This window comes from Mesoplodon densirostris, chromosome 8, assembly GCF_025265405.1.
Source record: "Mesoplodon densirostris isolate mMesDen1 chromosome 8, mMesDen1 primary haplotype, whole genome shotgun sequence".
In the NCBI taxonomy this organism is placed as follows: Eukaryota; Metazoa; Chordata; class Mammalia; order Artiodactyla; family Ziphiidae; genus Mesoplodon; species Mesoplodon densirostris.
The window spans coordinates 33,464,776-33,481,615 of NC_082668.1; the positions used below are offsets into that span (position 1 = coordinate 33,464,776).

A 16,840-nucleotide genomic window follows, 5' to 3' on the forward strand; every position below is an offset into this window, starting at 1 on the left:
ATATCTTCCAGCAATGGCTATTTAACTTTAGGCAAGTCACTTCAGCTCGAGGGTCCATAGTCTTCTCTACTATAAACCAAAAATCTGGCTTAGGTCAGCATTCCCCATGGTGTGTTCTATGGAACACATGTCCTATGAGATATTCCATTGAAAAAAACATTTCATGGTCGAATGCATTTGGGAAACGCTGCGAATTTCTAAGCTGACAGTTACCTCTTAGAAATTCAGTTTATATTAACATATTAAAACTACTGAAAACCCCTCTCATTTAGAAACCTGTCGAACTTTAACATTTCTCATTTATTTGATTAAAGGGAATTGTTATTTTTTTGGAATCACACCTACTAAAATCCTGTGAAACTAGAGTTCCAAAGAACACGCTTTGGTAAATGATGGATTAAGATTCTTTGAGATGGCTGGATGTGTATTACTACTCTTTCTCATACAGGTATTCAGCCAGTCCCCTGAAACATGCTCTTCCTTCTGGGGTCTTTATTTCAGCGAAAGCCACCACTGCCATCCAGTCTGTCTCCCAAACCAGAATCCTGAGGGTCATCCCAAGTGTCTCCCTCTTATTTACTCCCTCATATCCAATCATACATCAAATCCTGTGGATTCCACCTCCTTATTATTTCTCCCATCTAGTCCCTCCTCCCCATTTCACTGCCTCTGCTTTTATGGAGACTGGCAACTTATCTCTTCTGGGTTGTTGCCATCACCTCCTAGTTAACTCTTGCCCCCAGTCTGGTTTCCCTGGTCTCCAAAACACAAACCCAGGTGGGGCTTAAAATACTCCAAAGATTTTATTTTTATTTATTAATTATTAATTAAAATATTCCAAAGGTTTTTTGTATTATTTATTATTATATTTCCCAAAGTATCAAGTTCAAACTCCTTAGTTTAGCACATGAGCCCCTTTGTTGATAAGATCTTTCTACCTTTTCCGCCCACCGCTTTGACCCTTCTCTGTACGCATCCTGACAAAATGGAACTACATGCAGAGCCTCCAAGGCATGGTGCTCTTTGATGCCTCTATACCTGCCCTTGTCTGGAATGCCTGTTTCCTCCTTCTTCACCTGGCTAGCTCCTCTCTGTCCCTGAACATTCAGTTCAAGAATCCCCTCCCCCCAGGGAGGCTTTCCGACCTGGGAATGGACTCCATATTCCAATTGTGATTTCTTTGCCACCTTTACTCACTAGACGGTGTGCTTTTTGAGGGCAGGAACCGTCTTGTCTTGTGTTTCTTGTCTTTGCATTCCTAGGCCTTAGTTGAAGCTCAATAAACCCTTGTTGAATAAATGAATGATTTTATGGTTTAAAGGAACTGATGAGAACCCGCTCACTTTTCTCAATGGCTGAAAGTGACTGTTTTCTTTTCTTTTTCTTTTTTTTTTTGCGGTATGCGCGCCTTTCACTGTTGTGGCCTCTCCCGTTGCGGAGCACAGGCTCCGGACACTTAGGCTCAGCAGCCATGGCTCACGGGCCCAGCCGCTCCGTGGCATGTGGGACCCTTCTGGACTGGGGCACGAACCTGTGTCCCCTGCATCGGCAAGCGGACTCTCAACCACTGTGTCACCAGGGAAGCCCGTGACTGTTTTCTAATTAGCCTTGACCAACCTGAGCACTGAGAGGAGAGAGAGTTAGCTTCCCTGGTGGTGCAGTGGTTAAGAATCCGCCTGCCAATGCAGGGCACAGGGGTTCGAGCCCTGGTCCGAGAAGATCCCACATGCCGTGGAGCAACTAAGGCCGTGCACCACAATTACTGAGCCTGTGTTCTAGAGCCCACAAGCCACAACTACTGAGCCCGTGTGCCACAACTACTGAAGCCTGCGTGCCTAGAGCCCGTGCTCTGCAGCAAGGGAAGCCACCGCAATGAGAAGTCCGCACACCGCAAGGAAGAGTAGCCCCCGATCACTGCAACTAGAGAAAGCACATGGGCAGCAATGAAGACCCAACAGAGCCAAAAAATAATTAATTAATTAAATTTAAAATTAATTAATTAATTAAAACACTCAATGGTCTATTTTTTAAAGGTTTCGACGAAGTGAATATCTTCCCTGTGCAGTTATCACACAGCCTTGTTATAGCATTTGATGAGAATACGGCGTTACTATGTTTTGAGCTCAGGTATGTATAATTCCAACAAACCTGGTCATGAGGGATACAGGGTGAGAAGCTATAGACACATTTGTATGAATTATCACTTAAAATGTTTAAAGCATTTGTTAATTTAAAAATATTTATTGTGCAAGGTACTATGCTAGACATTATGGCAGATATAAGGATGAATAAACTATTGTATTACATTCATTAGAAAAGATCATAATTTATTGAAATAATTATAATTAGAGGTAATGAATGATGAATTCCACAAGAAAGGAACAGAAGGCTATAGGAATTGGTCAGCAGCAGTATCTTCATTTATATGAGATAACATTATTCTACACAAGAATATTAAAGCGACTTCTAGACTTAAAATACAAAACTGCAGTTATGTTTCTAAAGTACAGGTATCTCAAGTGTGAAATGCAACTAGTGACTGTATTGTATGGTTCTAAATACCAGTTTGAAACAGATTATGTACCAGTTTGGAACAGATTGTGCCAAAGAGACCAAACCACTTCAAAGTCCTCAAGAATATCTGAAAGAAGGAATGTAATTAACCAATCCAGGATTTGGCCCCAGGACAGAGAAATGAACACTCCGGTTCTTAGAAAGGAAGCCAGGATCTCAAAAATGTACAGTAATTTTTTTGTGAAAATTCCAGATACAGATACTCTTACTTAGCAAGCAGATGGGAAGACATGGAAAAGGAATATTCACTGCAACAAATTCCAGGTCACACTCCGGATTTGTTAATCGTTTCAATGCTGTCAACAAATTTGCTTGGCATGTAGCCAGGCAAAAATGATTTAATTCTAGTTTTTTCTTCCTTTAATCAACTTTAGAAGGTCAACATAAAGATATAAATTAAAATTTAAGTCCAAGTCAAGCCTACATCAAATTAAGCAGCATCTGAGTAACTTAGAGCTTGGTGATAAAGAATAAAGTAAGGTGCTATCACCTTACTCCTAAACCATTTCAGTAAGGTGTGTGTGTGTGTGACAGAAATTAAGAACGCAAGATAAGCAAATTGCAAAGCTAAAAAGTAATCGAAGATAATTGAAATGTCCAATTTCTAAAAGCTTCCTAAAATAGTGCATGAAACTGCAGAGAGAGTCATTGGCCAGAATGTGATTTCCTAAAAAAGGCCTCACACTGCAAAAACGGTCAGTTTAAGTGCCTAAGGCCTCATCTGATGGGTTGCTGGAGTCCTGGAATACTCCAGCAGGAAGGCGCACGCATACAAGTCCTTGATAGACGTGCTCAAGGCTTCACTGTGTCCCAGGGCCATCGGAGAGAGGCCGCTGGACCTGCTTCCAAGGAAAAGAGAGCAGGGGTGGGACAGCACCGTAATTTTCCTCCCTCACTCATTCATTCTCCGATTCACTGGTTCCTGGAGGCGGTTCCCAGGGACGCGCGGAGGAAAGGCGGAGCGCGGGCGGCCCCAGCTGGGTGCGGTCAGGCGCCTGGGGCTGGGGGTGAGCCTGGCGGGCCAGGGGGCGCGGACGGCGGGCGCCCGGGAGGGGCGGGCTCGGCTGCCTGCGCCGGAAGTGAGTGGCGGGTGGCGGGTGGCGGGTGGCGGGTGGCGGGTGGCGGGCGGGAGTGGGGGGAGCGAGCTGTAGGGCTCCAGTCGGTCAGCCCGGCGGCCGTCCGGCCCTCAGCCCCGCCTTCTGCGTCTCGGCCGGACGCGGCTGCATTCGGATCCGCAGCCGCTGGGCGCTGCGGCCGCCCCGCCCGCAGCGCGCTCCGCCCAGCCCCCGCCGCCGCTGCCAGGGCGGTCGGTCAGTCAGTCAGTCACGGAGCGCGCGGCGCGGGAGCTGCGGACCTTCGCGGCGTCTCCGGAGAAGGAGCGCCGCGCCTGGGGAGGAGGCGGCGGCGGCGGCGGCTGGACGAGCGCGAGTGGCGGCTGCCCAGCCCGGGGCCGCCCCGGAGCCGGGCCCGCCGGAGGACCGAGCCGTTGCCACGGTGAGTGCTCAGCCTCGCTCTCGGGCCCGGCCGGGCGCGAGGCTGGGAAGCGCTGCCGTCGCTCCCGCCTCCATTTTCCCGGCGCCCGGCCCCGCCATCCGGGCGCGGTGCGGACGACCGAGCTTGGGGCGGGGTCGCGGCCGCGGCCGGGGCCGGGGCTGGTCGGACCTTGCCCGGCAGGCGGCCGGCCGGTGTTTGGGGGTCGGCGGGGCCTGGGCTGTACCCTGCGCCCCTGGGGGCCGCGACGGAGGGAGACAATGAGATGCAGGGCCGCCTGGGGAGGGTGCGGTTGGGCTTCTCCGACCCGGCACCGGGGACTGGTGGCCCGGGACCGCGGGAAGGAAAGGGCTATTCCCCCGACTAGCCACAGAAACCAGTGATTCGGTGTCTGGGGTTCCCCGGGTTTCAGTGCTCCCCATCTTTCGTAAATGAGTTCAGTGCAGAGATTTAGGAAGGCGGGGCACCTTCTTGTCTTCTTTCTAATTAAGCAGGCTGAGTAATTGCTCCATTGCTCTTGAGCCCATCTCTTCTGCGTCTGTTTGCATTCCCGCCGGAAATCCAAACTGCAGTTCATGCGGGGGGGAGGGGGGGAGAAGGAAGGCAGTTCAACAGCATTAGGATGCCTTCGTTTTAAGATGATTTGAAAGATGTGGTTTCTTATTCAGGCGGAGTCTTAGGGTGTCCCCGCGGTGTGAGCTGGAAACCGCGTAAGTCATTGCTTGTAAGCATGAAGACGTGGCTTACTATGAAATAAGAGCTTTGGGGAAGGGTGTCAGCGTTACATCAAATGTGACTTGTTTGTGTGTATCTCATATATTCTGTGGGAAGGGCAATTGGGGAAATCTGAGCGAATTGACCAGTTCTTCACTTAGCCTCCAGATAAGGGTTGGTGTTGTCGGCAGCATTTGTCTTGGTGATGTGGCGAGCTGCCTCTGTGTGTGAAGTCCGCGGTAAAGGAACAGTAAAGGTAACCAACCGGCTAGGGATGGGGCGTGATGGGGTTATTAAAATGGTGGTAGTGAGACCGTAGGAATATTAAATTCAGCAAGTATTTATGGAATACCTACTATCTGTTAGGCAGGGTGGGGGACATGAAGTGAACAAGAATGCAGCGTATAGCGGTGGAAAGAGCTCTTTGAAGCCAGGGAAACCAGGGGCGCCGTAAGCACTGGAATTGGCTGGTAGTGTGACGTTGGATAAGCTGTTGAACTCTCAACAGTACGGTTCTCCATCAGTAAAATGGGAATAACTAAGACCACCTGCTTACCTCCCGAGATGGCTGCCAAAGGATTTAATGAGATAATGTATGCAAAATGCCTAGCACCTGGCAGGGCACCACGGTGTTTTTAACAAATGTTAATTCCTTTTCTCTCTAGCCTACTGCTCCTGAGATTTTCTTGGGGGAAGGTGGGAGAAGAAGTGAATGTAGGTAATTGTAATGCAATGCATTATATAATAAAATGTTGAAGGAGAGGTGCAAAATGGGGAAGTGAAGAGGCGAGGGAATAATTCTAAATTGGGAGCACTGGGGGAAAATTCATGGAAGCTGTGGCATTTAAGTGGAACCTTTAAGGATGGGTAGGATTTCAGCTGATGTAGATGGGCAGGGTGAGGACACCCCTAGTAGAGGTGGAGGAATTGAGGAGGAAGAGCAATGGGGGAAGGGCAAAATTAGAGACACTCAAAGGCTTTTTAGCTCTTGTTGAGTCTGACCTTCAAAGATTGTCTCTGTTATTTTGCTTTCTGTGTTGTGAATTTACCAGAAACCAGATTTAGTCTATTCAAGTAAGTACAGAAATGTCTACAAAGCTCAATACATGATTTTTTGGATAAGACATTTTGTGGTATTTGGACTGCTTCTCTCTCCTGTTTGAATTTAATAAAGAATTATTTGTAGCTAGTTCCTTGTATGAATAATAGTTCTATTTGGCAGAAAAAGCCGCTGATATGTCAGAGTCAGAGGTCTTACTAAGATTATATAGTAACTGGCTGAAAGATATGGAGTAGTGGGCACATATTGGGTGTGTCTCAAACTCTTGATCAGTATTGTTTGTTTTCACAAATATTTTAACACTTAATTTTCGGGAGAAGTGTTTTTAACCACTGTCTTCTCTTTGAAAAGAATTAAAATGGCTTTTCTTTTGGTTTTGCTACCTTTTGGTTCCCACCCCATGCGTAATTATTTATTAGATTAGCATGGTGGATGGCTATCACAATATTATTCACAGATACTTGGACACACATTATAAAATCTCATGACTTTGCCTTGGTTCTGAAGTAGTTGAATGTCAACATTAGTATTGTTGATCTCAAACACTTATTTTAGGAAAATTAATATTAGCAAAACAAGATATGTGACCTCAAGCAAATCACTTTTCTTGGACTCTCAATTCCTTTACCTATAAAGTGAGAAACTTGGGTTAAATCACTGGTTTTCAATCTGTGTTTTACTGAACTCTAGAACTTTGAAGAGGACCTTCAGGTGTTTGAGTTTAATTGCATTAAAATGTGTTTTAAACCCAGAATAATAAATTTTTTGTTTGTTTGTTTGTTTGCGGTACGCGGGCCTCTCACTGTTGTGGCCTCTCCCGTTGCGGAGCACAGGCTCACCGGCCATGGCTCACGGGCCCAGCCGCTCCGCGGCATGTGGGACCTTCCCGGACCGGGGCACAAACCCCTGTCCCCTACATCGGCAGGCGGACTCTCAACCACTGCGCCACCAGGGAAGCCCGCAACTACTTTTTGAGATGCACTATTTTAAGTGCTTTACATGTATTGACTTATTTCATCCTTGCTATAATCCTGTGCTGTAGGTTCTGTTAATACGTGAAAAAACAGACACAGACTACAGAGCTATAAAGTGGCAGAGCTGGGTTTGAAAGCAGGCAGCATAACTCTTAAGCTTGTGTTCTTAACTACATTCCTATATTGCCACCATAATAAATAACACGCAATTTTTTTTATTGTGGTAAAATATACAACATAAAATTTACCATTTTAACCATTTTGAATTGTACAGTTCAGTGGTATTAAGTACATTCACATAGTTGTGCAGCCATCATCACTATCCATCTCTAGAACTTTTTCATCCTCTCAAACTGAAACTCTACCCATTAAACATTAACTCCCCAACCCCTTTCCCTCTGGCCCTTGGTAACCACTTTTCTACTTTGTCTCTGCGATTTTGACTACTCTAGATACTTCATATAAATGGCACCATGCAATATTTGTTTTTGTTTTGTATCTGGCTTATTTCACTTAGCACGGTATCTTTTTTTGAATATCAAATTTATTTTTATTTATTTTGAGGGGGCATAATTTAACCTTTTATTTTATTTTTTTCTTAACATCTTTATTGGAGTATAATTGCTTTACAATGGTGTGTTAGTTTCTGCTTTATAGCAAAGTGAATCAGCTATACATATACATATATCCCCATATCCCCTCCCTCTTGCGTCTCCCTCCCACCCTCCCTATCCCACCCCTCTAGGTGGTCACAAAGCACTGAGCTGATCTCCCTGTAGCACAGTATCTTTAAGGTTCATCCATGTTGCAGCATGAATCAGAATTTCATTACTTTTTAAGGCTGAGTAATATTTCATTGTATGTATATACCACATTTTGTTTATTCATCTGTAGATGGACATTTGGTTGTTTCCACCTCTTAGCTGTTGCAATACTGCTCTGAACATTGGTGTACACATATCTACTCAGGTCCCTGCTTTCACTTCATTTGGGTATATACCCAGAAGTGGAATTGCTGGATCATATGGTAATTCTGTGTTGGATTTTTGAGGAACTGCCACACCATTTTCTACAGCAGCTGCAGCATTTTACACATTTACAGCTGCAGCCAGCACAAGGGTTTCAGTTTCTCCACATCCTCACCTCAACACTTGTCATTTTCTGTGTTGATAATAGCCATCCTAATGAGTGTGAAGTGGTATCTCATTGTGGGTTTGATTTGTATTTTTCTAATGATTAGTGATGTTGAGCATCTTTTCATGTACTTTTTGGCCATTTGCGTATCTTCTTTGTAGAAATGTCTATCCAAGTCCTTTGCCAATTTAAAAAATCGGGTTTTGCTGTTGTTGAGTTGTGGCAATTCTTTATATACTCTAGATATTAATCTCAGATCCATGATTTACAAATATTTTCTCTTATTCTGTGGGTTGCCTTTTCACTCTGTTGATAGTGTCCTTTGATGTATAAAAGTTTTTCATTTTAATGATGTCTACTTCATCTATTTTTTCTTTTGTTGCCTGTGCTCTTGGTGTCCAAGAAATCATTGCCAAATCCAACATCATGAAGCTTTTCCCCTGTGTTTTCTTCTAAGAGCTTTATAGTTTTAGCTATTATATTTAGCTCTTTGATCCATTTTGAGTTAATACTTGCATATGGTTTTAGGAAAGGGTACAACTTCATCCTTTTGCTTGTGGATATCCAGTTTTTCCAGCACCATTTTTGAAAGAACTGTCCTTTCCCCGTTGAATGGTCTTGGCACCCTCATGTACATATATATAAAATTTTCTCACATTGAAAACAGTAGTGCTGCATTGGTTACACCTACTTAATTGGGGAGGGAGGAAGCATTCCTTAGAATAAAGCTTCTTTTACTATCTCTGATTATTTGTGAATTTGAAATGGGTAAGGAAAGTTGTAGTTTGCAGTAAGTTTTTTAAAAATTCAGTCCTGTGCATGTCTATTCATATAGAATTGTCTAAACAGTACATTACTATGGCATATAAACTGCGTTTGGTTAAATGACAGGCAAGACTCAAGCCCATTCCTTTGGGGGTATACTCATCCTGTGTAAGTGAATTTGTTTAGTAACAAATGAACATGTAACACTAAGTCCTGATATGATGTTACAGTATAGATGTTTTATAGCTCATTGCAAGTTTTAGGTTTTTCTTGTTTGCCTTGTAAGCAGTTTTTAGATATTGTTACTCATTTTGAAAGAAAAAAATTCTTATTGGGCTTCCCTGGTGGCGCAGTGGTTGAGAGTCCGCCTGCCGATGCAGGGGACACGGGTTTGTGCCCCGGTCCGGGAAGATCCCACATGCCGCGGAGCGGCTGGGCCTGTGAGCCATGGCCGCTGAGCCTGCGCGTCCGGAGCCTGTGCTCCGCAATGGGAGAGGTCACGGCGGTGGGAGGCCGGCGTACCGCAAAAAAAAAAAAAAAAAAAAAATTCTATTTAAAAAATTTCTCAAATCAATTTAATTGAAGCATGTCCTGAAACTGCAAAACCATTAAAAGCTACTAAGAAAACAAAACAAGCGCTACTACCTACTTGCAACTACTTATCTGAGTGAAATAAAAACAAAATTTTACAGAAATAAATGGGTTGCTTAGGTGTCAAGACTAAGATCTCTAACCCTCATTTGTCTCTTTGAGTTTTTAATAAATTATATTTGAACATAAAATGGTATTAGCAGTGCTTTTGCAGTTATATATATTTGCCATGCTGCATAAGATTTCTTCTGGAAAAGTTATGTTGTGAAATATTAGAAACCCCCCAGATTATATGATGTCTACGCTTCATCCTATGCTCTTAATCACTGTCATCTTAAGATATAGTATTTACCACACTTTGGGGCAGATGTCTTAAAATACATCACTCATAACTTATAAACTGACTTTTTAAAAAGCATATTTTCTGCTATTCATAAAATATATATTGTTACTCTGCTTTAGGCAGAGTAACGCATAATGGAGAAATCAGAGAAATAGGTATTCTCCCCTCCAAAATAGAGAGGATACTAGTTTAAGTGCAGGATACAAGGAATCAGTAGAGAATGTAATTTAAGGGAGCAGAGTGTAGAAAGAAACAGAAGGGACTGGGGTTTGTTAGGCTTGGAAAGGAAGGGACAAGTCATCCCTTTACATGAGAAGAAAAGCAAGATTGCGTGGCCCATAATTGATGTCTTGTCATTTGTGTAGCACTAAAAATGTAAGCCCCCGGTGAAGAATGGTGAAATCTGGAGAAAATTACAACTGTGAACATATTGAATAGGCCCAAATATTGTAGAATTACAATAGTAAGTACAGTTTTTTAATTGTACTTGAAAATTGAATGCTGTTTTGGAAATCACTTTTAGAATGATCTTACTAAGTTTGATATGTTTGAAGAAGAGTGTTAGCTAAGTCAGTACAGCAAAATAACTAGCAATGTGACTTGAAAATACAATATATTCTTTATGTATCCCAGACTGTACGTGCCTCTATCCATGGTTCCAAGCATAGTTTATTTTCCCTCATTTTTCTAGTCAAAATTCTACTCATCCTTTGAGTCCCAGTTCCATTGCCACACACCTTTGTGAAGCTGTTTGATACTAAGTAGAATTCATTGCCTTCCTCTTTATTCCTCTAGACCTTACTTGATTTGCCCTATATTGTAAAAAATTGTATACTGTCTTAAATCCCCGATTCTGGAGTATTGGATCTAGTTTTACTCATCTGAAGTGTCTCTCAGTCCCTTAAATATAATAGAAATGTAATAAAAACGGTTTTAATGAGGACTTCCGTGGTGGTGCAGTGGTTAAGAATCCGCCTGCCAATGCAGGGGACACGGGTTCAAGCCCTGGTCTGGGGAGATCCTACATGCCGCGGAGCAACTAAGCCCGTGTGCCGCATACTGAGCCTACGGTCTAGAGCCCGTGAGCCACAACTACTGAGCCCGCATGCCACAACTACTGAAAAGCCCGTGTGCCTAGAGCCCATGCTCCCCAACAAGAGAAGCCACCGCAACGAGAAGCCTGCACACCGCAACGAAGAGTAGCCCTCGCTCGCTGCAACTAGAGAAAGCCCGCATGCAGCAACGAAGACCCAACACAGCCCTAAATAAATAAATAATAAATAAATAAAGGTTTTAATGAAAGCCATCATTTAAAGAATTCTTTATGGTTGGTGTTACATCTCCTGAAAGGATCCATAAAAATCTAATAATGTTTATTTTATTTATAAAGAACAATTCTTTCTCGCCTTATTTGGTTTATTTTATAATGTAACAAATGACTTTAGAGACTTGTGAAGGGAATCAGTGATCCTCTTTATCTGTGAATAGAGTTCTTTATAAATGTTAGTAATGACTCAAAAACCTTTTTGTTTACCCTAAGTTTTTAAAATAAATATTTGTTTTTTAAAGCAAGCGTAATGAATACAGTGCATTATGTTTGAAAAATCTTGGTTGTACTGCTTAGTAATACAGAAATTCCAAAGTCTGGATCTTAAATTTGTTTATTTTGGTACTTGTTTTTAATGCTTGTCTTAGCTAAAAGGCAGCTCATGCAGGGACACGTACCCCAAAAGAATAACTGCCTCTTTGGCTGTACTTTCTAAATGGAGATACTCATTGTTTAATTTCTATCCATCAATTATGCAGATTTGGCTAGCAAAGTTTGCCCTTTCTGTGCAAACCAATGTGAGGATTTGCATTTATATGTTTTCAATAAATGTATTCAAAATCCAGAGAAACTGTATGGAAGGCATTTAAAGAATTAGAAAACGGTTTCTCTGTGTTTAGAGTGTGCAGGTATGAGTATTCAAGATGACACACATTGACTTCTTTTGAAGTACAGTTATTTTCTTACTAAAAAAATGCTTCATTTGCCTTTAAGGTACACATAGATTAACTATGTTTTTGTTTTTAAAAACAGCTGCTAGGTAGCATACTGCTAACCGTCACTTACCACAGAAAGTCAGCAAATTTAGACTTTGTGTGTGTGTGTGTGTGTGTGTGTGTGTGTGTGAAAGATAAATGCTTAACTCATCCTTAAATTTGACAACTCTTTTAAAATACTTTGCCATGAGACAACCAATCAACCTGTTTGGTATAAAATACTTATGGGTCACTCCTCAACTACATCAGCAACATTCTGTAACACTTGGTGCTGTTTCTGCTTCAGCTTGTCTTTTGCTGCAGTAGTTGCATTTGAGGTTAAACCTTACTTCCCCTGCCCCAACTTTCTTTTGTTGAGGTCAAAGCAGCTGCTTCATGAAGGATTAGATAATAGTTTTTCCATAAAATATTGTTTCTATAAAGGAAATCATTTACCGTAAGAATATGTCTTCCCTGGAACACCAGTCTCTTGTAGCAATTTACAAAAAGGTGCGTTCTTTATTTCATTTTTGAAAGATTCCAGCAAATACTATCACTCTTCCCTCCAAATATTTAGAATCACTTAGTGCCAGAATACTTAGACTACTTTACATATATGATGTGTGACTGGCTGACAGGTGGCCATAATGAAGAGGCCAGTGTCATTTTCTATGTTAAGGAAACACATGTATTATATTGTATTACATTATATGGTACTTAAAATACATATGTATATTAAGATAAAGATTAAATAGAACTCCTAATATGTCCTTATACCCTAATGGATCATCACTCACACTTCCTGGGTTATAATCACCTCCGTTTTGGAAATTGCTATACAGTCTTATTGAAGTACTGTTGATAATAATGAACCTTTTATATTAAGTTCCATTTCATAGTGTATAATATTACTTGTATGAAGCCATCTTAAAGCACTTGGGACAAGACATTCTGATTTTCTTACTAATTAGAAAGAAGTGTTTGTGGAAGAAAAATAGATAAATTTCAACAAAGTGAGACCTTAATAAAATTTATTCTTTTTTAAAAATTTTATTTATTTATGTATGTATGTATGTATGTATGTATGGCTGCGTTGGGTCTTCACTGCTGCACACGGGCTTTCTCTAGTTGCGGCGAGCGGGGGCTACTCTTCGTTGCAGTACACGGGCTTCTCATTGCGGTGGCTTGTTTTGTTGTGGAGCACGGGCTGTAGGCGAGCAGGCTTCAGTAGTTGTGGCACGCGGGCTTCAGTAGTTGTGGCACGTGGGCTCTAGAGTGCAGGCTCAGTAGTTAGGGGCTTAGTTGCTCCGCTGCATGTGGGATCTTCCCAGACCAGGGCTCTAACTCGTGTCCCCTGCATTGGCAGGTGGATTCTTAACCACTGCGCCATAGGGAAGCCCAATAAAATTTATTCTTTACCACGGTTGAAGTTATTAGCTTATTTTAGAAGCTTCAGTTTGGATTTTACATTATGCTTTCAGGAATTAGGGTGAATTAAAAGTACCCATTTAAAATTTAATTTAGTAATTCAGTAGTGTTGATAGACATCATTTTTCCATGTCCAGAGTGAGCATTTTTTTCCTCGAATCTCTAGCAAGATAGAAAACATTTCCATGACTCTACCCTTTATCTTTCCCTTTCTTCTCTACTTCTGCAACTGCAGCCACAGTTGCTTCATCACAGATACATTTTGCCTGTTCTAGAATTTTGTATTAATTGAATCATATGTATGTGTTCCTTTGTCTCTGACTTCTTGCCCTCAGCATGTTTTTAGATCCATCCATGTTATTGCGTGTATCAGTAGTTTGTTTCTTTTTATTGTGGAGTAATATATGCAATTGTACGAATATTGAATGTACCATAGATTTGTTTATCCAGTTTCCTGTTGATGGGCACCTGGACTGTTTCCAGTTTGGGACTACTGTGAAGAAAACTGCCGTGAATATTTTTGTACACGTCTTTTTGTGGACAAATGTTTCATTTCTCTTGGATAAAGGAGTGGAATTGCTAGGTCATACGTAGATGTTTCTCTTTTTAAAGACTTGTATTTGAAGAACAATATACACATGTATCATAAACGTACACTTCTACAACCTGAATACTCCTGTGTAACCAGACGTAGATGAAAAAGAAAATTAACAGTGTGCCAGAAACCCTCCTCATATTTGCTTTTCTATACGACTGCCCTGTCATGGGTAGCCACTGCCTTGACTCCTAACTCTAATTTTGCTGTAAAGTTTTTTGGTTTGCTTGTTTCTTTAAAATTTTTTTCTACTTTATTGAGGTATAATTTCCACATAATAAACTGCACATGTTAAAGGATACTGTTTGATAAATTTTCATACACCTGTGAAGCCATCACTGCAATCAAGATAGGGAACATATTCATCATCCCCCAGTTTCTTCACATCCCTTTGCCAGTCATGCTCCCCTCCACCTCTGTCTCCGTGCAACCTGTCACTGTAGATAAGTTTGAATTTTCTAGAATTTGATGTATGGAATCATACAGTGTTCTCTTTCAGTCATTCTCTCTCTCTAGTCTGGTTTATTTTTATGCAGAATAATGATTTTTTTAACAAGTCTATACAAAAGTCTTTATTTTAACATTAAAAAGAAAGAATCACATGTTCTTTCTCACAGCTTTACCAGACTGAACCATCCGATAAGTTACACGCACACAGGGACTTGGCAGGTTATTGCACAGCTTTTCAACGGGTTGAGTCAGGACCAAGTGGCCACCTTCCCCACAGCTGGGCTCTGAATAATGATTCAGAATAATGATTATAGATTGATATAATAGAATAATAATTTTTAGATCGTTCCATATTGTTGTTTGGATTAGTTCCCTTTTATTACTGAATGGTATTACATTATGTGTATATACCACATTTTGTTTATCCATTCACCTGTTGATAGCTATTTGGGCTGCTTTCATTTCTAGCTTTTTACTAATAAAGCCCCTGTGACATTTTGTACAAATGGAGACATATATGTACACATATATCTTCATGAAAATGTTTTTATTTCTCTTGGATAAATACTATGAGGACATGCTGAGTTATATAGGGTACATGTATTTTTAATTTTTTAAGGAACTGGCAAACTTTTCCAAACCTGTATCATTTTATGTATCCAACAGCATTATATGACAATTTTAATTACTCTACATCCTAGCACTTGGTATCGTCAGTCGTTTTCATTCTAGCCACTGGAATGGATACATAGTGGTATCTCATTGTGCTTTTAATTTGCATCTCCCTGATTACTAATAATGTTGAGTGAAGTTTCATGTTCTTATTAGCCATTTGGGAAGTGACTGTGCAAGTCTTTTGCCCATTTAAAAAATTGGGTTGTTTTATCTTTTTTAATTAGTTGTAGCAGTTCTTTATATATTCTAGGTACAAGTCCTTTATCAGATATATTTGTGAATGTTTTTTCTTAGTCTGTGGCTTCCCTGTTTATTTTTTAGTGGTGTCTTTCAGATAGCAGAAGTTTTGATATTGCACTTCATCAAAATGATCAATATTTCCTTTTATGGTTAGTGATTTCTTTGTCCTCATAAATCTTGGCCCACACTAAAGTTGCAAAGGTATCTCCCTATGTGTTTTCCTAGGAGCATTATGATTTTAGTTTTCACATTTCAGTTTGTGATTCATTTTGTTTATGGTGTGATGTAGAGGTTGAACCCCACCCCCCATCCCATGTTTATACAATATCTATTTGTTCCAGCATCATTTATTTAAAAAAAATATGCTTTCCATTTTTGTCAATTATATCAGTAAAGCTGAGGAAAACCCCCTTTCCTTTCCTCCTTTGACATCTTCGTTGAAAATATTTGACAATAAGTGTGGGTCTATTTCTGTACTCTCCATTCTGTTACATTACAAGAGATGTAATTCTCTCTTCTTTTGCTAGAACTACATTGTCTTGATTACTTAGCCTTATAGTGAGTAAGAAGTCAAGGTAGAGGATATCCCCCAAGTTCTTTTCGCAGATTGTTTTGACTATTTTAGGTCATTTGCCTTTCCATGTAAATTTTAGAATTAGATATTGGGATATGTGTTATAATTAAATTGGATACCTAGTTCAATATGGGGAGAATTGGCTTATAATAATATAGTATCTTCCAATCCATTAACATGGTATATCCATTTATTTAGAGCTCTAATTTCTCTCAGCAGTATTTTTTTTTTTTTTTTTTTTTTTTTTTTTTTTGCGGTATGCGGGCCTCTCACTGTTGTGGCCTCCCCCATCGCGGAGCACAGGCTCCGGGACGCGCAGGCTCCGGACGCGCAGGCTCAGCGGCCATGGCTCACGGGCCCAGCCGCTCCGCGGCATATGGGATCCTCCCAGACTGGGGCACGAACCCGTATCCCCTGCATCGGCAGGCGGACTCTCAACCACTTGCGCCACCAGGGAGGCCCTCTCAGCAGTATTTTACATTTTTCACTTGGCATAGAATAAACACTGCTTGCTGTCCTATTTGTATCATTTTTTTTTACAGCCAAATCATACTCTACACAAGCTTATTTTTATAAGTAAAGGTTTGGTATGGAGATTTTCCATTTGATAACCTTTATCTAATGCATAGATGAAGGGACCACCTGTTCTGATGTGACAGCGCTACAAATAGAGGAGACTGAAACATATCTTTAGAAACATTAAAGCAGAAGCTTACAGCTTTATAGTTATTGGCATAATTCTTTTGACTTGTATGGTTGTGGATATTAATATTTAAAGAGACTTATCTTTATTAGCATAGCCTAGTATTTTTAGAATCAGAAGTAAAACAGAATCTTATCAGTTTAATTGGGGCATTAGTTCTTACCAGAGGAGTTTGCATTTTGTAGTTTGCCTTCTTTTCTTCCCCCTTTCATTAATAATACTAATGGAAATATGCAACTCTCAGAAATGTATAAAGAAGAAAATAAAACATAATCCTACCACCCAGAACTGATTACAGTTAAAATTTTTGGTATATTTTCTCGTGTGTGTGTGCGCGTGCACATGCCTGTTTATATAGCTCATTATCGTATGCATAATTTAGTTCTTCTTTCATTTAAATGCTTATATCACTAGCATTTTCCCATGCATTAAATGCTTTATGAATAATTTACAACATCTGCATTATAATCCAGGATGGACAATAAAACACACTTGAATTTACTCAGT

At 40.9% G+C, this 16,840-nt stretch overlaps 1 protein-coding gene across 6 annotated transcripts in view; it reads left to right on the plus strand.

Annotated features, from left to right (window-relative positions):
- Positions 1-3,562: 3,562 nt before the first annotated feature.
- Positions 3,563-16,840, plus strand: part of RAPH1 (Ras association (RalGDS/AF-6) and pleckstrin homology domains 1) — a 98,355-nt gene continuing 85,077 nt past the window's right edge. For 3 of the 6 annotated variants that reach the window (XM_060107441.1, XM_060107442.1, XM_060107443.1), the window contains exon 1: positions 3,722-4,068. The gene's annotated coding sequence lies outside the window, so the exon portion shown is untranslated. Of the gene's footprint in view, positions 3,582-3,720; positions 4,069-16,840 lie in introns of those variants that run through there. The other 3 variants (XM_060107440.1, XM_060107439.1, XM_060107444.1) reach the window with 3 other exon arrangements.